Below are 25,745 nucleotides of genomic sequence, written 5' to 3'. Positions count from 1 at the left end.
CATTGCATCTCTGCAGGCTGCTTGTGATGGGGTTTTCACGGGTCTGACAGCTTAGAACATGGCATTAAAGCTAACACCTCACTAGCATAATTTGGAGTGTTAATTGGGAAGGACCTAGCTGCCCTTGTGATTTCTGCTCTCTGGGAAGTGGTGACAAGATGTCCCATCTTTCCTTCTGATGGCTGCTGGACAGAGCGCACCAGGGATCCATTGAAAAAGGAAAATGAGAGTGTAAGAGACTGAAAATGTCTCTGATGATTTGATGAAGTTCTATATATTCTGAAATTACAGAAAATAATATCTGAGAACAATTGCACTAGTTTCTAAGTTGCTATGACATTAGAATAAATGCTATTATTTAAAAGCAGAAACTTCTAAAATAACAGGAACAAAAAGAGTTGGAGCTGTTTACAAAGTAAGTCTAAGGCAATAAAATCAAAGGAGTGAATTTGTCTTGCAAAATTATCTTCTGTATTCTGAAAATAATTAACTCTAATTAATTGAATAAAGAGTGCCAATCATCACTCTAAGGTCTTTTCAAATGCTGTTTAAACATCTTCTTAATCCTGTGAAGGGAGTTATTATCACAACAATTTTCAGAGCAAGGAAATTTGTTATCCTTTGCCCCATCACTAGTAGATGGTGGTGTAAGAGAAGTTAGGATGAGAGGGATGGAGAATAACTACCACTCAGTTTTCTAATGCACAAATAGAAACGTGGTTAATGATAATTGCAAAACTCCTTCCTTTAGCAAAATTTGCATGAAACATGAATTAATATAGTTTGAATTTATATTACAATTGTGGAAGAGAGTTATTGTAAATATATTCTTCTATGTATGCACATTTGTGTTTGGGTGCATGTCGACATATGTGACCCTGCACATATAGGGACTTGCATTGATGTTTACCCAAGTGTGAAGTCCAGAAGTTGGTGTGATGTCGGATACCTTTTATTGACCTCTACCTTAGTTTTTGACACAAGTTCTCTCCCGAAGCCCAGTACTCACCCACTGGCTACAATGTATGGCAAGTATGCTATGAAAAATTTCCCATTTTCAGACCACATACATCCCTAGTGATGAACTGGTAATGTAATCTGGCACTTACAGTTGGAGTCTAAGATCAGATCCCCCATGTGAATTTGCAGGCACTAGGCCTACTAAACTACCCCTTCACTCCAATTTGCTGATGTTCCAATGGTATTAGACATAGCTAAATAACACATTTTGTTGGATTAAGAGCTACCTAGATTTTGAGTACAATAGACTGAAATATTCAGTGGTCTCCAAATGGAAGAGTTTAGAATCTTAATAGCAATAAAAATCACATCAAAACATCAAGATTGATATTCATTAGTTATTATAAACTGATTAACAAACTAGTATATATACACATTTGTCTGTCTATCTGCACACACAGGTACATGCACACAAAGACAAACATTAATATTGGCTATGGATATATAAGTACACATCCATTTGTATTCCATCTTGCAAATGACCTAAGTAATTTTAAGAAGACAAAGACAGAACATTTCCAGGGCAGTGTTTATTTGAATTCTTGTATAATTACTTATAAAGATCCCAGTCAGGAAACAAGTCTTTTAGCATAATCTGTACTGAAGAAAGTGATGTCATCTAAACACCAGGGGAGAAGGGGAGCAGGGCAGCAGGGGAGTTTATCTTTGAGATTCTATAACACAATCTGCAGTAAACAGAATATATAGATCTGTAGAAGAGAATTCTAAGCAAACCAAGAGAGCCATAAGGCACTAAGGAATCTCAGCTTTTTTTTTTTTTTTTTTTTTTTAGATCTATAAATCTTTCAGCTTTTTAAGATAGTAGAGTGTTGGGTGGGTGGGTGGTTTACAAATGAAACTGAAGAAGCCACAAATAACAGTCAGAAAAGAAGACTAAAGAAATATAAATATAAGCTGTGACATTTATGCCTCCAAATATTTCCAGTCCATACAAATACTATGTTAAAACAATAAGCATTTGCTTCATATACAAGAAGAATTAAGTTGTTTCAATCACAGCCTTTGAAAAATGACAACAGACAGGGACAACATTTTTCATGTAAGAATCCTATCATTGCTGACTACTAAAGAGATTGAGAAAATTATTCCTGCCGGTCTTAAATTTTTATAGATGCTTCTAAAATGTTCATTTAGCTCACCTCTGGTAACAGATTGTGCAAAATGATTTATGAATGAAGCTGATTTCCATTCCTCTGATGGGTGCTTTATTCACTTAATGATCACTGGCAAGTGGCAGAGACCATAAAACTTCAAGTGTCACTAACAAGACTTCTTAGCTCTTACACTATAAAATATAATGTGCAAGATTTTCTTTGAAGATATAAACCCTTAAAAAAGCACCGAAAGAAAAAGAAACACAACCAAGCAAACAAACAGACTTATTCTTTTCTAGGTAAGTGCTTTAAAAATTAGTTGTGACATTAAATAAATATATGGGCTGTCATCATTGCAAAAAATGTGAACAGGATTGAAAATAGATGATATATTTGTATATTTGTATTTAACATATTTTATTACATTTACTTTTTACATATACATTTATAGTATTACACATATATACAATAAACTTCATACAACAAGAAGAACCACAAATCAATCAGGAATTATATATACTCATAGTGTTTCAGCTATTTGTATTTGAAAAATATCTTTCTTAGCTTGGTGAACCTAAAATTCTGAACTAAAATAAATATCCATCATATTTCATCTCTCTCAACTTAAAACATCTGTCGAGACCTAAAAACATTTTAACCCCTAAACAACTAAGCTTAATTATAAGACTAGACCATCAGGTCTTCAACCCCATCAGAGACTTGAGAAGGAGTAAAACTTAATTATGTGAGTAAACCCGAAGTTCAGGTTAGCAGCTTCAAAAATGAGAAAATGACAGAGACACTTCACTGCCTAAACAAGTACCCAAAACTCTCTATAGCGTTGGAGCATGGTCTTCAGCCTTTTGGCCAATTATTTCTGACAGACGTATTTGAGAGGCAGGAACTATTGAGGCTCTTTACCCTGTCTTGGCAGAGTTTGTCCTTCAACTTTGCCTGTTTCCAGGCTTGCCCATTTTTTTTTGCCAGAATTCTGACTAAAACAGGAAAAATGGGACCTTTTTTCCAGGGTCTCGTTTGCCACATTTGAAGCCATCCCCAAAAGGAGTTTCTCTGATGCTAATCATCTTCTTTGAAACAGGCTGGGTATTGCCAGGAGTTAGTCTGTCTTGTTGATGCTCTTGGGCTATAGATGATTATTTTCATTGGTTGTTGGTTATAAATTATTATTGGTCTTATTCAGAGAGAAACCGAGGTTGGATGCAGGTATGTCTCTCTTTTTCTTTATCTTTCTTTCTCAAGGATGGAGATTGAAAAGATAGAAGGGGAATATGGAAATATCTAGGGATGATAGGACAAAAGTGGATTATTGAATCTGCTCAACTTAAGGCCTTAATTGTTACTCACAAATAAGGTTATTTTTAATTCATTAGCTTAGAATTTTGTATATTAATGCAAAATAACTTTAATTTTCATACATTGGTGTAGAATTCAAATTTGAGATTATTCTTCACACACATGATACAGATTTCCTCTCTAATATGCTGTATTTTATACACATACAACTCAATTATAATACAAGGTTTACTTTGACTACTCTGAAAGTGCAGTTTCAGGGCTATGTAGGACAGTTAAGTAATACAAGCCAATTGTTATTTCATCAAATCATGGTCATGTCAATTACAAGTGTATTTTTTATCACAAGAATATATATCCTAGGTTTAACAGTAAATATGGTTCTACAGATATATAAGGTAAAATAGTTAGATAAAGTCTTCAAAAACCTCAGAGACCTACAGAAAATGGCATTTAAAGATGTTTTCCTTATTTTAAAGAGATGATATATTAGTGAATAATATATGATAATAATAATGAATTTATGCAAGTAGAAAATATGTTGTATGACAACTAAAACATCACTGTCAGAAAATTGTTTGGGAAAGTGCATGTAATAACCAAGTAATGGGTGTTTCTTCATCCTTATTTATTTACTTATTTATATTTACTAATAATTATTTGTTTTTTAAATTTTACATCCTGTCTATAACCCCACACCTCCTCACCTCCCAGCCCCACCCTCCCTCCCTCTCCGCATAGTCCTTGCCCTGTCCCTCAGAAAAAGGGAGTCGCCCTAGCCAACCACGGCAGCTCATCCAGTTGCATGAGGACCAAGCCTTTCCTACCCTCACCTCCCATCCCCCCATCCTCCGTTCTAATCCGTGGCTTGGAAAGGCAGTCCCTCCAGGGGGATGTAGTTGAAAACTGGCAAGAGAGTCCATGTCAGAAACAACCCCAGCTTCCCTTCCTAAAGGACACACATGAAGCCTGAGCTGCTTAATGACTAAATCTGTGCAGTGGTCTAAGGTGCTTTTTCATTCTTACTAAAAAGGAATGCTGTGTTGTACAATAAATGCCAGAGAATTTATTTAGGTTCTGCTCCATTTATTTTAAGTTTATGTAATGTTAGCACTTTAGAGCTAGTGTCCATCCAATGTATCATGAATAATGGTTTTCTGGTTTCTATGGGCATTTTTAAAAAAAATATTAATTTCAAGTATCTGAGTGGTAGTCAGGCTTTTCTTTGCCAAGTTGGTATTGAGAGGTTGTGGTGAAATTTACTTCTTTGTCTGTTATTCTGGTGAATAGAGTGAGAGAGCCTACTATGGGTATTGTTCTTCTGTTTGACAATATATGGCTTGTTAACAAAGTTGACCATGTACCTCCTGATGCCTCAATGTTCTGAGAAATGAAAGTTGTAAGATAACAGATTATAAGGATTCTGTCATCTCATGCGTTTTTATAAACTTAGACCCAGTAAATGAGGCATGCCTCAAATTTAAATCAGATAAATGCAATGAACTATATCTTATTAAAAAAATATTCACAACAGCCATAACACAATCTCACTATTTATAGACAGTTCATGTGCATCAAATTCAAAGTTCATGAATATCAGACTCAATGCCAATGTTTAGTACATTTATTGTTGACAATGTTTTCATCCATATATCAGTAATTGTTTAATAACAAATGAAATATGCCCATAAATGATTTACTGATATAAGAAAGAAAAATTTCTTGGTGTAATATTAATTTTGAATAATACAAATTCTCCCAATAGCACTTTCATCTGTGGTGAGGTTAGTGGTTATTGGTATACACACACACACACACACACATTTATATATATATAATTTATCAAATATACTTGTTTGTCACATTGATTGTTGAATATCTCCTGCAAAAGATTTTCATTCCTTTGAAAATAAAGTCTTCCCTCCTTTAGTTCCTTCATTTACTATTCACAGTGAGCACAAGAGATGAACCATAATAGCTAATATTATCAAACATAGTTTAATATATGAGAGTAATTACATTTATAGATGAATTTCTCTGGAATTCTGTAACAGAGCACTAATATTCTATTAAATTTAAAAATATTTTCTATTCATACAAATGTTTCAAGTACTAAAAATAACCATAGAAGTATAGTACTACTACTATATTTTATAAATAGTAATTATTTGATGTTATTCTTTAACCTTAATCAAAAAACTTATGGTATAATCAGTACTTATAAATTCATTGGAAAATGACCAGAACAAATAACTATGTGTGTTTAACAAGTCTTTCCATCCTTACTATTATGTAATCAATGAGACAAGTATATTGAAGATCACAAACAATTGGAATACAAAACACATTGAAAAGAAGTATATGTAAAAGACAAAAGTCTTCTGTTGACTCACTTTAATTTTTATCTGCCACATTCTATGATATATATCATATGTGATTCTTGTCCTTTTCAATTGTTTGTGTGTGCTGTATTTTCTTATTTCATTCTTTAATTGATGAACATTTGGTTTGGGTATTAGTTAGGCTTTACGTTGTTGTGAAGAAACACTATACCCCCAAAAATAACTTTAGAAGAAAATAGTTTTTTCCTCCCTTATTCAAGGTATGTTAGGGTAGAAACTCATGCAGTGAAGGAACCTGCATGTAGAGACTAATGCAAAGGACATGAAGCAATGCCTGCCTTATTATAGAACCCAGAACCACCATGTAAAAGGCAGCATTGCCCACATAGGATGGGCCCTCCCATATCAATGACTAAACAAGAAAATTATCTACAGGCTTTCTTACAGGTTGATTTTTTTGAAGGCATTTTTTTAAATTGTGGATTTGTCTTTCTATATAATTCCAGAATCTAAATGACTCCAGAATTATGTTGTGAGTCTTAAAATGCAAGAGATTATTTGAAAGTACTCTTCACACATTATAAATATTTCTACTCTAATAAGAAGTACTGTACCCTTACAATTCAACTATAATATAAGGTTTACTTCCAACACTTTGAAAGTGCTATTTCAGGCTTTTTCAGATAATTAAGTAATACAAATTAATTATAAGTTGATCAAATCATGGTTATGTCAATTACTAATTTTTTATCCCAAAAATATATATCCTAGGTGTAATAGATAAATTCCTATAGATAAGTAAGATAAATAGTTAGATAAGGTCTTCAAAAGCCGCAGAGACCTACAGAATATGATATTTAAAGATGTTTTTTATTATTTTGAAGATTCCTTGTAAATAAGAACAGGGCAAGTGCTGGCAACACACAGGCTACCTCAAAGAGGATGAGAGTCAATGAAACTACTTACAGAAATGGCTTCAGATATACCAAATAAGACACTGGGCAAAAATGTCATCATTTCTGCCATAGACACAATATTTTCTTAAAAATGAGCATGCTTGAATACAGGCAGAGTCAACTGCCAAACTCTACCAAGACAGAGTAAGTGAGTCCTCAAGTTCATGACTCACAAGTAAATCTGTCAGATATGTTGGGCCAGAAGGCTGAAGATGATGCTCCAACATTACAGAGAGCTTTGCTCAGGCAACAAACTGTCTCTATCATTTTCTAATGTTTGAAGCTGCTAACTTGCACTTCCTGTTTACTACTCAGATAATCAATTTTATTTCTTCTCAAGTCTCTGATGGGGTTGAAGACCAGACAGTTTATATTCATAATTAAGCTTCATTGTTTTAGACTTAAGATGTTTTTAGGTCTAGATAGATGTTTTAAGTTGATAACTGTGAGTTATGACAGACATTGATTTACATTCAGAAGTTTAGGTTCACCAACATAGAAACATGTTTCCTTGAAGGTTGGCCAATACAAATAGCCTAAACACTAGGAATATAACTTATATAATTTGTGATTCTTTCTGCTGTATGTAGTTTATTGTATATATGTGTAATAATTTAAATGAATATGTAAAAAATAAAAGTAATGAAAGGAATAAAAGAGAGTGCATTGCCTTATAAATATTCATTGTCAACTTGACTGGACTTTAAATCATTTAAGAGGCATTTCTTTAGAATTCTGTTTGTTTGGTTTTTTTTCTTCATTTTTGCATCCAATGGATTTGTTTTACTTAACCTTTCATATTCTGTTATAATACATATACAACAGACACACATTTAGTATTTCTGATAAATTACTGAATAAAAAATAACATAGTCCTTACACCGTGTAATATATAGAGATATGTTTTACTTAACCTTTAATATCCTGTGGTAATATAAATATAGAAGACAGTAAATTATTATTTCAGAAAAATGCTCAATAGAAAAATGGTATTGACCTTCCACCTTGTGACACAGAAATTCATTTCCTACTGTAGTTATTGTTCATGCTATTTTAGTCATGTTTATACATACAAATACCTTTTTAAATTATTTTTGTATATATACATTTTATTATTACACATATATACAATAGATTACCTATGGCAAGAAGAACCATGACACAATCAGGAATTATATAAATGTTACATTCTTAGTGTTTTCGTTATTTGTACTTGACAGTCTAGAAAAAGACATCTTTCCTATCTTGTTGCATCTAAGATTCTAAATGTAAATCAATCTCCATTACAACTTGTCATTATCAACTAAAAACACCTATCTTGACCTAAAAACATCTTAACCACTAAACAACTAAGCTTCATTGTAAAACTAAGCTATTTGGTCTTCAACTCCATCAGAGACTTGAAAAGGAATAAACTTAATTACCTGAGTATGTCAAGAGAGCAGGTTAGTAGCTTTCCAATGAAAAGATGACAGAGACAGTGTTCTATCTAAATAGTCACCCAAAACTCTCTATAATGTTGGAGCATCTTCTTTAGCCCTGTAGCCCAATATATCTTACAGATATATTTGTGAGGCAGAAACTATTGAGCACTTGCTTACCCTGTATGGGAGAGTTTGGTCGTCGACTCCGCCTGTATCCAAGCTTGTCATTTTTTTTTTTAGGCAGAATTCTGTCTGTGGTTGAAATGAGGACCTTTTTCCCAGGGCTAGTTTGCAACATTTGAAGCGATCTCCATAAGGAGGTTCATTGATGATCGTCATCTTCTTTGAGGTAAGCTGGGTGTTGCCAGGAGTTAACCTGTCTCATTGTCAATGAATCTTTAAAGCAATAAAAACATTTTTAAATGCCATAATCTATATGTCTCTGGGGTTTTTGAGACCTTGTCTTTCCATAGAGTCATATCTATCTGCTGTACCTAAGATGTAGATTCTTGTGATAAAAGTAGACTAGCAATTGACATGATCATGATTTAATCTATTAACATTTAATTTGTATAACTTATTTCTCCTAAACAGTTTGACAGCACTTTCAAAACATTGGAAGTAAACCTTGTATTATAATTAAGTTATATGAGTACAACAACTCATATTAGAGAAGAAATATATATATTATATAATTTGTGTGAAGAATAATCTTACATTTGAATTCTATACCACTGTATCTAGAATTTATTTTACATCTATATACAAAATTCTATATCAGTGAATTAAAAATATCTGTGAGTGACAATTGAGGCATTAGGTTGAGGAGTAGATTCACTAATCTACTTTTTTTTTTCACCATGCTTTCAGAACCAAAGAACCAGACACTGACATTGGATCAGACCTGACAGGATGCATTCCTCACAGCATATTGGACACCGACTTCCTGTTTGGAGAGAGTGGTTGAAAAGAAAGAAGGGGGAATATAGAAATGTATAGAAATACCTTTTATCCTCAGCAATACTCTATGTGATGACTATTTTATGTACATTCTATGGTACTCATATGAACTTTAATCCATTTTCATTTAAAATATATTTTGTTCTATTTTTGGCATCTCATGTCTTGCAACTGCAATCTAGGAATTTTGTTTCTTCCTTCTCTTTTCAGTTTTTTTCCTAGAGATTTTACTTGACTTTTGAGTTAATTCTTCTGTATGGCTAAGATGCAAAATTATACAAAAGTTTTGACAGGAAATAATCATTCAACACAATATGTTATCTGAATAAGACAGTTTTTATGGTTACATAATAAACTAATTTTGAAGTAATGTGGCAGAATGGGATTAAGCTGTATATATAATGGGGTGACAACATTGTAAAACAAAGGAAGCAAAAATGAGTGATTATCATTTTAGGGATTAGAAGAATATTACTGATATAACTTCAACAGGTTTTTCTCTCATGCACTTTAATCTTGTCTTCATCTGTTCTCATCTACCTGTTGTTTATAAACTCTAACTGGTCCTCATCTTTTATGGCGCACTTTTATGATTTTAATCATGGCACTGTTCTACTTGTACAACCACCCAACAACCACATAACTGACCTTAGGGTTTGAATTGTAGTTGTACATTTGATATTTACACACCGTGCCCATTTTTGATTATACAATGTGATAATTTGTGTTACTTTTAAATGCATGCATTGATTATTTTGCATATTTAGATATAAAATGTAATTTTAACATGTGTATCTGAAAATACAATGCCATTTTGTTAAAACAAACAAGGAGAAAAATGAAAGAATTCATTTCTTCAGTTAGTCATGGGAATTTAGTACCTGTTTATTAGATAGTCATTTCATCTTACGTTATCTGAAAAATCAGCAATAAAGGTTTTTATAAATTTGTGGGATGGGTAGCCCAATTTCTCCTCTTTACAAACAATTATCTATTAATCGTTCTTTGGGGATAGATGGATGTCTTCCACAGGAATTTCTTTTTGAGTTATCTGTCTATATGTTTTTTTATTGTTTTCATTTTATTGAGGTTACAGTCCATTTCCCTTTTGTTTTCAGTAATAGGCAATATGTTTTTTGATTCAATGTAGGTTTAGTGTCAATATATTTCAATATAACATCTATCTGAGCATGAAGCTCTTAGTTTACAATATAACACACACACAAAAAACTTTGATGGTAGGTCTATTATAAGAAAATGCTACTTGGTTTCTTCAAACTTATTTGAGGAGCCATGAGTTATCACAATTAGAATCCTATTTTGTGATAAAAAAAAAATCAAAATTACTCCAAGCAGAAATAAGCTCATACTCCAATTCATGGAAGTTGTATAATATTTTATAGACCAATTGGAGGATTGTTTACATTTTCATTGTATACTTTCTCTCTGTGTCTCTGTGTCTATCTCTGTCTCTTTGTCTATCTCTATCTCTGTCTCAGTGTCTCTCTCTTTCTCCATGACTCTCACTCTGTTTCTCTGTCTCTTTCTATCTCTGTCTGTCTGTCTGTCTGTCTGTCTGTCTGTCTGTCTCTCTCTCTCTCTCTCTCTCTCTCTCTCTCTCTCTCTCTCTCTCTGTGTGTGTGTGTGTGTGTGTGTGTGTTTGCAGCAGCATGATATGATCCATGGCATGTAGGTTGAGGTCAAGAACTCTCAAGAGTTATTTTTCTCTTTCTGTCATGTAAGTCCTGGAGAACCCTACTAAAGTTATAGGTCCTGGCAGCAAGCGACATTAAGCGATTTGCAATTATGAACAATAGAATTTACTGCTGTGGTGAATAACTCTGAGATAATAGAAATATATTACATTGCTCATGTAGGCTTCATGTATCTCATGATTCTTAACTAGGGAACCATTCTAAACTAGACAGAGTGTAGCCTTGCAATGAGTCCCTTTGATTCTAAAAATAAAATGGTTATCAATACACTACAGAGTGTGATTGGCCTTAATGTACATGCTCACTTAGTATAGGACCAATAGAAAGCTAATAAACTCCATACAATGCAACTCCATATCCTAAAATTACTGGTTGATGAGTATAAAATGACCAGTTATCGAATTTTACTACACCTAAAATCATCAGTCATAATAATAATTATAGTGCTCAAGATCACTTTGGATTAATTAAGTATGAATTATTGGTATTGGAATGTTCAAAATACTTATGTACAGTTACCCAAAAAATATTATATGAAGGTTAATTTTATGGATAATTTATACATGGCATTCTGCTGAAGAATATTTTAGCTGATATTTTTGCAATGAAAATATTCAAATTTCTCTTCCTGTAAATATGACTAAGCCTGGATGATTAACTACTTCATAAAACAATGACACCACACCTCTCATTCAGTGAATTGTTTATTTCAAATATGTAAATGTGTTTTCTAGAAATTTTAAAAATTCCTTAATATTATATTCCTGGTACCACTATAACAACTTGCCGGGCAATATTCTTGAGGTAATGAAAAGAAAAAGTTACAACGGATGAAAGACCTCAAACCATTCATTTAATTGATACTATACTGTATTAATAAGTAGCTGCATTTTCGGCAAAGTGTAGCTATGACAGTCTTGAACAAGAAGGGTTTCCTGTTTAAGCTGCAGTGAGTTTTCTGATGATGGGTTATTGTTATTTGTATGTCAGATTATTACAGTTCTTCTAATACATTTGGAATGACTGTCTTAAAGCAACCTGCAGCTTTCCCGGCCACTCCCCTCTCTTTCTCCTGCTAAGTACTGTAGCCTTTACTACTTTTGTTTATATATATATATATATATATATATATATATATATATATATATATATATATATATATCTTTTGTTATCATTTCCACCAGATCCATAGTCACCACCATGGGACTGGTTAAGATTCTTCCACCAAAACTGTTCCCTTTCAGGGATCCATAATTTAATTGTTGTTGTCCACAATAATTTCCAAAGTGATTATAATTTCCACTACCACCATAGTTACCACCACCAAAATTTCCTCCTTTTAGTAACCATCATATGCTTCTCCTCCTTCAGTAAAACCACCACCTTGGTTTCCATATTCTGGTCCAACACCACCATAGCCACCTCTATGACTGTAACCAGGACTACCACCATAGTTGCCACTGCCACCTCAAAATCCATTTTATCCACCATCACCACCACTATAACTACCTCTGCTGCTACCAGCAACACCACAGTAGCCTCCTCTTCCATCAGTGTTTCTACCACTACCAAAGTTACCTCCATCAACTCCAAAGTTTCTGCCAGGATCTATAAAAGCGCCATATAAACCTCAACTACCATTTGACTCATCTCACTTCTCTGTGATTCAGCAGACTGCAACTCTTGTTTAGAAAGGGACTTGTTCACTTCACATTTATGCCCATAAATACTGTGGTATTTCTGAACAATAATTTTATCCACTGTGTCATGATCTTCAAGTGTTACAGAAGCAAATCCTCTCTCTTGTTTTCTACTCTGCCTGTATTCCATAACTTCTGTGGTTTCAAACTTGCCATACTGTTCAAAGTAGTCTCTCATATTCTACTTTTCTAAATCTTCTTTAATACCACCAAGAAAATGCTGTTAAATGGGCACCAGGTTTTATAGGATTCTGTCTAGTAGCATCTTTTGTTTCACCATATGCCCAACCACCTTGTATGGCCCACCACATATTGAAGCATCTACCACTTCCACACAAGAGTAGGTCACAAACCAAATCCCCTGCAATGTATTTTTTTGGGATCTCTCATTACCATACAGTCTGTAAGTGTTCCCTGTCAAATAACTATTAACATTTAATATTGAGTTATTGTTTTAATGAAATCAGTGGTTGCTCCTTAACCAGCTTTATACCCAAATAACCACACAGAGACACCAGGATCTCTTTTATTAGCTTATAGCACAGTACTGCACAATAATGACTCCATCCTAAACCTCCATACTAGTATAGTTTCCTCCCATTCTTATGGTGCATTTTATACTTGCTTTTTACTCATATGTTAACTCTGGCTCATTCCTCCTGGTGCTTCCTGTCTGGTCTTCTCCTCATGACTCCATACTGTCCTTCCTCCTCTTTCTCCCATCTCTCTCTCTAGGATGCCCCACACTATTCTCTGTTATTGTTCATCATTGGCTAGTTTCTTTTGATTGGTAGTACAGAGAACAAATGGTGACATGTTTACACAAACTTGAGACACAGAATACTTACAATGAACATCACAATGCAATATCTGGATTGATAAGAAATCGTGGGCAAGAGCCTTGAACTCATTGGCAGAGAAGACAGAAAGCCAACAGGCAGGATCTACTATCAACAATTAGTGAATGAGACCTCTTGAAACTGAAAATATTCTGTAAAAACAGAACACTGTCAATAGAATGAAATGAATGCCTACAGACAAGGAAAAGATCGTCACCAACCCTATGTTGGTGTTGTCCAACAGAGGGTTAACATCAAATATATATATATAAAGAAAGTAAATACCAACAAACCAAATAATCCAATTAAAAATGGAGTACAGAGATAAATAGAGAATTCTCAACAGGGGACTATTGAATAGCCCAGAAGCACTTAACAGAATGGTCAACTTCCCTATTCATTACGGAAATGCAAATCAAAAGGACTCTGAGATTTCATTTTACACCTATAGAATGACTACAATAAAAAAAAAAAAAACAAGTGAAAACAAAAGCTGATGAGGCTGTGGAGAAAGAGGAACACTCCTCCACTTCTAGTGTGAGTGCATAAATGGAAAGCCAGTCTGGACATATACCCATTCCTGGGCATATACCCAACCATGCAACAAGGACACTTGCTCAACTCTATTCACAGTGGCATTATTTGTGATAGAAACTGGAAACATCCTAGATGTTGCTCATCTGACTAATGCATAATGAAACTGAGACACATCTGCACAGTGGAACACTATTCATCTATTTAAAACAAAAACATCATGAAATTTGCAGGGAAATGAATAGTGCTGGAAAAGATAATCCTGAGTGAAGTAACCCAGACCAAAAAGGACACACAAGGTATATATTCACTTATAAGTGGATATTAGCCATAAAATACAAGATAACCATATGACAGTATACAGACCCAAAGAAGCTAAGTAACTGGGACACCCTAGGGAGGATGATTACTTCTTATTCAGAGGGGCAAATAGAGTAAACACTGGAATCAATTGAAGAGACTGAACAGTAATGGGAGCCAACCATAGACATCCTCTGAAAAACTCCACCCAGCAGGGAATTGAAGAAGCAACTGACTCTCACCCTTAAACTTAGGGCAGAGGGCAGAGAGTCTTATGGAAGAGTTTCATGAAGCACCTGGAGTGAACAGGACCTCCACAAGAAAATCAACAAGAGTCAACAAATCTGGGACTAGCACAGCCTGCAGAGACTGATGCTCCTTACAAGGATGATACATGGAGAGGTCCTAAGCTCACTCTTCAGAGGCAACTGATAGGCAGTTCAGTTTCCATATGGATTCCCAAGTAAGGAGACCAGGCTCTGTCTCTGTCATAGACTCTGTTGACTTATTCGATTACTTCTGCCTTGTGGTGTGCCTTACCAGGTCACAGAGAAAGAGGATGCAGGCAGTCCTAATGACACCTGATAGGCTGAGGTCACTTTGTAGGGTAGGAGGGCTCCCCATCTCTGAAGACGAGGGTAGATGCAAGACAAGAGACTAGGGAAAGGGCTAATATACAAAGTGAATATATAAAAATAAATAAATTTAAAATTAAAAAGTCACATTTCTCTAGCTAACTGAACAGTAATCCCAAAAGCCTACCCTTATACCAACACAATAAATTGAATACCTTCCAAATTTCTGATGATATTCTCTGCATAATAAGAAATTTGGAGCCCATATGAGAACAATGTTTGAAATTCTCCTGAGTTTTTGGAAAATAAATGTACTTCAAATTATATTTCACCAAAGTAGGCACAGTACATTGTACAAAGTGTTGAAACAAATGAAAATATTACAAAGAACTCACAGTTAAAGAGTTGAAGTAAAAACAGTACTTGAAGAGAAATCCATGTGAGAGGACTAGAATATTCCATATTGGAAATAAAAATTATTGTTAAGAAACAATAATAGAGCTTTTAAACTGACCTAATAAAATCTCTTTTCAGATGGTACATTCCCTAGTAAATATCCCAAAGAACAAACAAAGAAAAATTCCAGGAATTAATAAATTATTATAGCAAAGTCAAAGCATATTCAAATATAAGAGATATTTTTTACATACAGTTAACTAAAATTCAAATTTTACATTAAAGGTACAATGCAATCTACATTAATACTAAAAGTGAAATACATAAATACATAAATTATTTATGAGACACATATACAACACTACAAACCTTTGAATTTATTTTATAAAGTGAAATGATTTAAATAAACATCAAACCCCTACTCAGATATAGCCAATGGACAGGACATTCTCCACAGTTATGTGGAGAGCGAGGACTGACTTGTTCATGAACAAGTCCCCTTGATGGGGAGGCTGGGTGGCACTCAGAGAAAGAATAAGCAGGCTACCAAGATGAGACTTGATAGCCTATGACCATAAAGTGGGGGAGGAGGGCCCCCGGGGTCATAGATCTAGGGGAGGGGAATAGCGTGAAAGCAGGAGGGAGGGAGGAATGGGAGGATACAACTGATGGGATAACAATTGAGTTGTAATCTGAGTAAATTAATTAAATTTTTTAAAAATGAAAATTTCAAAATAAATAAATATATAGGGTGATATTCTGTGCTCATTAACTGAAATATTTATTATTGCTGAGGCATTGTATCTTACAAATATGAACTGTATGTTCAGTACTATTGTTAGATATTTAGAAACTCTTCATAATATTTATTAAGATTGAAAATCCTGAGTCCTAACAAAATGATGAAAATAAGAAGTTCTGTCTTTTATGCCAATTGGTATAGTTATGCTATGGACACAATGGAGAGATCCTAGTAGTGTGTCTTGTCATGTTAATTAAGAAAAATAAGCAAAGTAGAATTAAATACTTAAAATACAGACAAGTCAAATAAACATATATTTGACACAAAAATTAACTAAACAGAAAAAATAATCTTTTCAAAATTGTTACAAATAAGTTTCTACATTAAAAGAAAAAAGAACATGGATATGACCCTGAAACATTCAAATGATTAACTAAGGATTATTTATGTAACCAAGTGCAGAAAATAAAACTATAAAAGTTATAATATTTTGAAATAAAAGATAATGTCAACACAAACTCAATCTGCTATTTAGAAGATTGTGGAAAACTGTGTATACATTGGCTTGGCAATTGATTTTTTTAAAACAACAGCAGAATCATGTTAAACTAAGAAGAAAAATGATACATCAGATATTTTAATATCAGTTCCTTGAGTTATGAAATGACATTGTTAATAGAATCAAATATCATGCTGGGATTAACTTTTCATTTATTTCTTTATACTGAAATTAGACTCTTTTCACATGCAATGTATCTTGACTATAATTTCCCTCCCTTTACTCTTACCAGTTCCTTCCCAGTCCCTTCCCTTCTGGATCCACTCCATTACTATTTCTCATTAGAAAAGAAGAAGCTTCTAACTGGTAAAAAAAAAAAAAAAAAAAGAATCAAGAAAAATTAAAATAAAACAGCATGTATAAAAAATTATTATATAGTAACCTAAGAGAAGGAAAAGTGTCAAAGAGCAGGCAAAAAAGTCTGATACCCACTTTTCACATTTTGGATTCCCATAATTATACTGAGCTAATAGCAATAAAATGTATACAAAGGACTGGTGTACACCATTTAGACCCTGTGCTTCCTGCTTCAGTTTCTGTGTGCTCATACATGCTTGGCCATTCCATTAGACGAAACATGTACCTGATACTGCTTGGGTATCCAAGAACTAGAGACTATATACCCCAGAGACTAGAATAAAACTAAGCATGCCTGGTCAAAAAAAAAAAAAAGTATCACTAAAATGACTCCTAATGACATTCTGCTATGCTCCTAGATGAGCGCCTTAGCCAGTCATCAACACCCAGGCTTCCTTCAGCAGCAAATAGAAACAAATGCAGGACATAACATACAGAGTGTCTAAAGGGGAGTTCTCCATCAAAGCTCCCTCCACTCAAAGCTCATGGAATGCCATGGAAGTAGAGGCAGGAAAATTCTAAGAGCTAGAGGGGATGGAGGACACTGGGACAAAAAAAAAATACCAGGAGGAAAAAGGCACTCCACTGGGAAACTATCAAGCCCTGAAGATCTGGACACAGGGGGCACTGCACAAACTGATGCTCCAACCAAGGACAAAGCATAAAGAGAACGAAGACAGCTGATACTCCACGTGGGGATGGGGGGAGGGCAGACATCTGCTGAACCTCTGACATGCACTCTGGTGCCCAGGATTGGTCATTGCCCCTAGGACAGAGAGCCTTGTTGACACACCGAGGAAGGGGGATGCAGGCTATCCTGATGAGACCTAATAGACTATAGACTGCAGCCAGACAGAGGGGTAGGAGGGCCCACCCATCAGCTTTCTAGGGGAGGGGAATAGAGGAGAAGAGGGAGTGAGGGTAAGAATGGGAAGATAGAGCATGGGGATAGCATCTGGGATGTTGAATCACAGGGAGTATGGAGCATTACTTAAAAAAACAATGTCCTCACCACGGATGTCTCATAGACTCAACAGATTGTATTATATGTTATACTGTTTCTCATTTATTAGTTTCTGTCTCTTTCTCTCTGTTTCTGTCTCTCTGTGTATCTACGATTCCCTCCTCTCTCTCTCTCTCTCTCTCTCTCTCTCTGTGTGTGTGTGTGTGTGTGTGTGTGTGTATGTGTGTGTGTATACTATGACATCCAAAGGCAGCTTGTAAGAATTAGTTCTCTTGTTCTATAGAATCAGACAATTTAATTCAGGAATCAGGCTTGACAGTAAGAACTTCGACCTGATGATCCAAAATATTGCCCATGTTTTATGTTTGGTAGACCCCAAAACAACTATTTGGACAGACCCACTAATTCTCATGAAAATGCTGTATATGACAGTCACATGAAATCTTGTACCTCATTAAACCCACAAAGTCTGTGCTTAACACAATACTTTCATTCCCTCATAGAAATGAGAAAACATAGAAAAGTTCTTCAAACTCATAATATCAATAGATCTAGTAGACTTTTTTCCAGTCAATAACCCAAGTGAGTTTGCTATGTTGGAAAAATTGTCAAGTCTGAGTTTAAGGCTTACTATGTTCAGCCTTAGCTGAGAGAAACAGGTTTGTCTCAAGTAAGATAAAACACATCTCATTTTCTAGAGTAATATTTTCAATCTGGCTAAGGATGGTGGGTTGTATACATAATTATTTATCAGCAAACTTAAGCCTATAGTATTTCAGTCAGCTGGAACTGCACACATGCACTTACATTTCCTCTTTGCCTGCCAGGTATTACAGATATGAGTTGATTCTAGTTTTCTGAGTGGACACATCTATAAACAAGTTCAACCAAAAGAATTTGTCTACGCACTCATCTCCCTCACCTGTAGAAACTATTCAGTCTTATGAACACAATTTTTATCCTGGAAATATTTAGACAATTCTGTTATAGAAAAGAGGGATGATAGAATTTTTAGATTTTTCATGTTGAATCTCCTTTTATATAAGAAAAAAATCTTAATGTTCTAGGAATATATTTTATTAGTTTGTTTGAAACACTAAATTAACAGAATTTTAATTATTCATTGAAGCTAGAGCTTCAAAGTAAGGCATCATCTATTCATAAAATATTTACACATAACATAAAAACTGAATGTTTAGAACTTTGCAATAATTCTGACACTCTTATGACCTTTAAAAATTAGAAATTGGTTTATCTCTTTGTTTACTAAAAAGTGTGACCAAGACATACTGAACTGAGTTTAAGTTCTCATCATATTGGCCTCTTACCAAATATGAGTTCATAAATTTTGAAAAATAAGTAAAAGCTTGACAATAGAACAGTAATATGTCAAAGACCATGAAGTCAACTTCCTCATAATATTCTAATCATAGGTTTATAAATTTTTTCTTGCAAGTGATCTGGCACTTTGACTTACCTTTTAATTTTTCTAAGTGGAAAATAACTATGGAGTTGGGGGCAAATGGATTTTTTTTCTCTGCATTGGCTAAAGATTCTTCAAATGTTAACATAATTCATGACATTCTCCACAGTACAGTATATAAGAGATGATATTTAATGCAAATATGACTCCACTAGCACACATCAAGTATTTTATTGACCTGAAAAATGAGAGTATCAGCAGCAAAAAAAAAAATCCTTAGGAAAAGTCCATAATTTAATAAAGCCCATTGAGTTTCAAATAGAGGTACAGCTGTAGGAAAAGTACTTTTCACAATATCTTTTAACAATTGTCAGTGAAATATAAGTAAAAAACTAAATGGGAAAATTAAAGTAGACTAGTTTTGGTCTTGAGAGCCATGCAAACTCTTATATTTGTTCATTATTAACTTGATAGTTCTTTATTTCTCTATGCTTAGAAAATGACATCTGTATACAAACATCATCTATCATTAATTTTATGATAAATTTAAGTTGAAATTTGTCTAATGTAGAGATAACTGTCAGGCAAACATTTTATTCTAAAAGCAGTTATTACAATATCTAATATTGTGCCTCTTTATAAAAATAATTTGTCAGTGTTTCAGGTATAACTCTGCCGTACAGATTAATGATGTCCAACTAATATTAATAAAATAACGTTAGAAATACTGAACCTTTACATACTCTACTGTAATGACATAAAATACCACAAATTATAAAATATGTATAAGGAAATGAACTAGCTATCAGATGACATGGGGAATAGGGCAAGTTTGAATCAGAGATGTGCTGCATATTCTCGGGCATTTGAACATTTGTTTTCCAGTTGATGACGCCACATGGAAAAAATATGTTGTGCTGCCTTCTGGAAGAAGCTTGTCATTAGGTGAGTTTTAAGATTAAAGGTACCACTCCATCTCCAGCCCATTTGAAGTGTTTGTGGTTCAAGATGTGAGTCTTCACATTCCTCATCTAGTCACTCTGTTTGATGTTTGCTGTTTTGCCTTCTTACCAGGTGGACTCTAAATGACAGTAACTATAATTCCCAATATGCATTTTCTTCTTTTTCTTTTTCTTTTAGTTTTTGACAGTGGTGTTTTATCATATCAACTAATATAGAAGCCAGTAAAAAGTCATAGAGTAGCTTTTCTCATACCGTGCTTTAGGTGATGTTCTTTATTACTTCATCAAGAAAGTAACTGACACAGAATTTGATAACAGAGAGTCAGGTAACGCTCTGAGAAACAAGACCATGATGGGTTTTTGTTACTGTTGTGTGAAGAACGTGGAAGGCTTTGGGACTTTGGACTGCAGAAGTAGTAGAATGCTTTGAACAGACTTTAATGGCTCATCCTAATCAGAAGATATTAGTTCTGAGAGCAATTAAGGCTGTGGAAGGCCAGGTCAAGGGACGTTACAGGGGGAACACTCTTAGTAATTTTGCTAAAGGCCATTCCTTGGGAAATCCACTTGTTTCCTGCCCCTTTTCTAAGAACTTTCCTCAAACTAATTTTTCAATTATGCCCTAAATTCTTTGGTATAGGAAGTTGCACTGAAACAATGAATGTGTGGTATCATTAGTATTTAGAATGTTTATGCATCTCTACCATGGAAATAATAAAAATATAATGCAATGAAAATATACAGTATGTAAAGAAAAAGAACAATGGGAAACTAAGTGTTACAACTAAATCATGTTCTTGATAAAGTCCATAATTGTTAATAATAACATCATGAACGAAAGGCTCCTGCTCTCCATTGTAATACACGAAAGAATACTTTCAAGCCAAGACTCCACCCAGCTTAGCGTCCAATTTGGAAAGAATTCTTAAGGCAACTGAAGAAAGTAAAAACTTAAAAGGTCCAGGATCCATCCCAAGATAGAAATCTAGAAGCAGAAGTTCACAAATTTCAGAGGCATAGGGGATGCAAGGTTCAGGGCAGGAATCATAAATTGTTCTGAGGCTTCAGAGAAAGAAAAGAAACAAATACAGGAAATTATTAATTTTCTTAGGTATTATAAAATTAATAGTTGAGTAGCATAAGGAAAGACTGTCAATGTTAGAAGATAATAGTGAAATAATTAGGGTGAAATTTCATAAGGAATATATCAAAAATGTTAGAAACAGCTAAATATTTAATGTTAATTTTATAGTTTTGATGCATTTTCAAATATCATAGCTATAATTTATTAATAATATGTTCAAATGAATAAAACTGTATAACTCAAGATTAATGTGAAGCAGAAAAGCAAATAAATATCAACTGACCTTGCTCAGTGTTTTCTATGCAAAAATATTTAAAATTGGGACAAAGAGGAAAAGGAAAGAACACTATAGGATATTATAAAGAGATAGGATATTATAAAGAGATATAATACCGCCTACAAGTGATCTATTTTCAGAAAACAAAACAAGTGATAATACAAGACAATGGGAGTTGATGAAAACATTGGTGTTGCCATTCTTACTTTTTGGAGACTATGGTTGTCAATGTATATTAGGATTTTTGTCACTCTGTTCCCTTGGCAGAAATTTTATATGTTGATAGACAATGAATGATAAAATATATCTTTCTTTGCTCAATGAACCTTTATAGTACTACACAACTTCACATCTCTCTCTCTCTCTCTCTCTCTCTCTCTCTCTCTCTCTCTCTCTCTGATTCCTGTGGGAAACTAAGCCACTTCCTTGCTCTTTCTATCTTTTCCCATGACTGCTCTATCCTGATGTGCTCTAGACCACTGGAATCAAAAGACAAAATAAAAGATTTCTTCTGTTGGCATTTAGGTCTTTGTATTTCATCATAGCAAAAACAAAAGGCCTCATACATTAAGTTGGTAATAGACATTGGGCCACTGTTGTAAAGAGGCTTGCCATGTATTCTGTTTTTTTTTTTTTTAAGAAGAAAGTTGACAATATTGAAAGTTTGGTCTAAAAAATAAAGCAGTTAGTGCTGTGAGCAAGACTTAATAGGCTGCTTTCATGAGGCTGAAAAGGACAGTAATGCTGAGAATAATGTGGACCATAGAGTCTCAGTCCATAATGTTTCATAGTGAAACAAATACTAACAACTCATTTTTATAACATTTGTGTGATGCTTGGAATAGAATCTGGCTATCTTATGTCAATGTCCTCAGAAATTGTCACAGGCTATATTTTAAAATTGTTTGATGGAGGAGCTTTCATGACATCATTTCATGACCGTGAATTTCTGGAATTATTATTACTGAGTGCCTCTATACAGGACTACAGTGAAAATGAACATGTGGGGCAGAATGAAATAAAATATGTGCAGTTTAAAGAAGAAAATGACACAGTGAAGTGTAATGTTGCAACCAAGACATATTGTGAATAAGAGACTGTAATTGTTAAGAAAATTAGTACCATTAAAACAAATGCTCTTGCTTTGCATTAGAAAGATAAAAATACTGACTTCAAATACTTGCCAGGAACATATAATAAATGAATTTAACTGTAAACAATTTTCTATTGTTCATATAACTTTACCATTTATTAAAACTGACAGAATATTTTCATACTAATGAGCTGAAGGTGTTTATTTTTTATATAAAGAATTAAATCTTGACTGAGTACTTGATACTGTCAATCTTTCAGTATCTTGAACATTTTTCAGTTGATTGATATTTTGACATATTTTGGCATTATAATCATCAGTACTAAAAATGACACTTTGAATAAATATGCCATATAAAATGGCAGAATATGTTTATAGTCATTTAATAAATTTTGGGAAAATTTCATGAAATTCAAGTGAGCAACTGATGCATCATGTTTTGAAATTGAGCATTCCAGTACAAAACAGTCTAATAATATATTGACATGATACATGCTGAGGAATGATGATGGAAAATATATTTAATGTTTATTTTCTATAATCAAGTTATGTTGTATGAGGAAAAAACTTCAAAATTATACTAAAACACTATGACTCAGACCAAAATTGGATAGGTTTGAGCTAATCTGCTTCAGGGACTATTAGTTGGTGTTACATGGTGTTACAGGATATTTGACTAGATTGTGAACTCAAGGTTATGAACTAGAAAGATTTGTTACTTGCTTTGATGTGGCTCATTGCTAGCACACCATTAACCCGAGAGCTTTCTGTTTATTTTAAACAAGGAGTTGTAATTTGGCTCAGCCTTAGCACAAACCTTTAATCCAAAAGATTTCTGTAAAGAACATTAAATAAATTTAACCCTAATTCAAGAAAGAGGTGGAGCAAACAGCCAATTTACAGGAAATGAACATGGGGAGAAAAAAAACATAGAAAGAGAGAAGAAAAGAACAGAGAAGCACAGTAAGTAGAAAGGAGGAACATTCAGTTTGAAGGTGTTTAAAGCCAGAATGGAGAAGGAGAATGGGCCTTTTCCTTCTGGGGCATCTGTAGAGTACGAAGGTCACGTGGGTGCTTTTTGTGCCTTTTTGAGGTAGCAAGCTTTCACCCCAGCATCTGGTCCTTGAATCGTCATTGGTAAAATCTAATGACTGGGATTTTCTTCTAAAAACAAGAACCTGGCCTGGCAACAAGTATGCTAGGCAATACATGCTGTGGTTCGGAACTGTGGCTGCAGTAATGTTGCGCATTGTAACTTGGGTAAAAGCAATCAGAAACAGATCAATTCATAAATTGCTGGTGTTAAAATAAAACTTCAGTGTTATATATTCAGGAAACTTTTAAATGGTAAACTTTATATGGTCCTCTCATTGCAGATGTAATCTACAGTTAAGTGGTTGTAGTCTAAAAGCATTTATAGATAACTCAATACGAGGAAAGGCCATAAACTCTGGAAAGAAATGGTTGATATACAGCTTATTAATAAAAATATTGAATAAACTATATAAGTTAAAAAGTTAAAACACTGCAGAATATAATAAGTACAGTATGTGTAGGTGATGGTTGTGTTTGTCCATTTACAAACATATGATTTGGGACAGAGAGATAGGTCATCCATTAAAGGCTAGGCGCACAACCAAAAGTATAAAAATATTTTGCCTGAGCTGACTCCCAGAACTTGGGGAGGCAGAGGCAGAGGCAGGCAGATCAAAGTGAGTTCAAACTAGCTTGGCCTACTAATTGAATCCAGGAAAGCCAAGGCCACAAAGAGAAACCCTGTGTCAAAAACGAAAAACAAACAAAACAACCAACCAAACAAAAAAGTATGACTTGGTATGGCATGCAACATCTCAGAAAACACAAAGGTAAAGGTGAGATAGGGAAAGTAAAGAAAACAAGAGTAATGTTGTAAAGACCATTTGAAGTCTAGATTTAAATTTTAAATAATAATGCATAACAACTATTCCATTTTGAGTGTTTTAAGTTTTAGAAAGCCATTACAGATAGCAGTAAAGAAAACCAATGGGGATAAGATTCAGAACATAGGACCTTATTTTTCTTATCCTCAGAGGCAAAGATGGTTCGTAGTAAGTCACAGTATGTGGTCAACCCTGAAATTGGAATATAATTAACAGGGAGAGCAAAGCTGGTGAAATACACTGGAGATATTAAATGGCATTCTGTGAATTGAATGTAAGTGGCACAGATTTGTTTATTACTCCCCTTAGAATTTGTGCTTGCCTTATATTCCTTTCCTTCCTTCCCAGCGGACTGAACGTGGTATTGCATCACTGCTTTCTGAGCACTCAATTAAATTCTGAATTCAGATCAAGGATTGATAAGGAAGAAGGAACCTCATAGTATCCATAACCTCATACTCATTCAGGTGCCTTGAGATTAGGTATGTCAATTGAAATAATCAATTGAAACTCTCAAAAATAGAGTTTGTGAGTGAGAACTAGCTAAGAATTCAATTAAGCATTGAATAATCTTGTACTGTGCAGAGGCAGACATGATTAATTCATGAAGTAACTGAATTTGGTTCTTATGTCTTTTCCTATACGAGTCTGTACTGGTAATGAATAAATGTCTCAGTAAGTGGGATAGAAATTTTCAATATTATTTTTTACAATTATATTATATGCAAAAATGAAGTGACTTTTTTCATGCCATACAATAAAGAGACTCCTGTTTAATTAGTCAGCAACTTTTAGAACATGAATCATATATGGCATCTGTAATCTCCAGGCTTTAAATACCTGAGTCTGTCAATGTCAACTGTTATTCTTAAAGATTGATATTGACCACCAAAAATTCTACTCGTTATTTAAAGGTTAATGTTAATATCTATTTTTCTAACTTTCCAGTCCAGTATTCATAAAATGAGAACAATTATTAATGAAAAGACCATGTGAAGAAAATATTGTAATCATTAATTATTCTCCTTGTTTGATGTGGTGATTTAGAGAACTTCAGGTCAACATTATTTTTGCCACATTGCATTCTTTATTCTTAAAGAGAGCTCCCAATCTTTACCTAAATAAATAATAGGTAAGTAACACTAAATGTCAAAAAATAAACAGAAACAAACAAA

General features: G+C 33.9%; 1 pseudogene across 1 annotated transcript in view; it reads right to left on the bottom strand.

The window, feature by feature from the left end:
• LOC311593131 overlaps positions 1–25,745 on the bottom strand; it is a 75,115-nt pseudogene that overhangs the window by 21,438 nt on the left and 27,932 nt on the right. The window contains exon 2 of the transcript in view: positions 12,028–12,766. The product of the transcript in view is annotated as an uncharacterized misc_RNA (transcript). The remainder of the gene's footprint in view (positions 1–12,027; positions 12,767–25,745) is intronic.

This window comes from Acomys minous, assembly GCF_964271855.1.
Source record: "Acomys minous genome assembly, chromosome: 3".
Lineage (NCBI taxonomy): Eukaryota > Metazoa > Chordata > Mammalia > Rodentia > Muridae > Acomys > Acomys minous.
The sequence above is the reverse complement of the archived record's forward strand: the minus strand, read 5'-3'. Positions and strand labels throughout refer to the sequence as shown.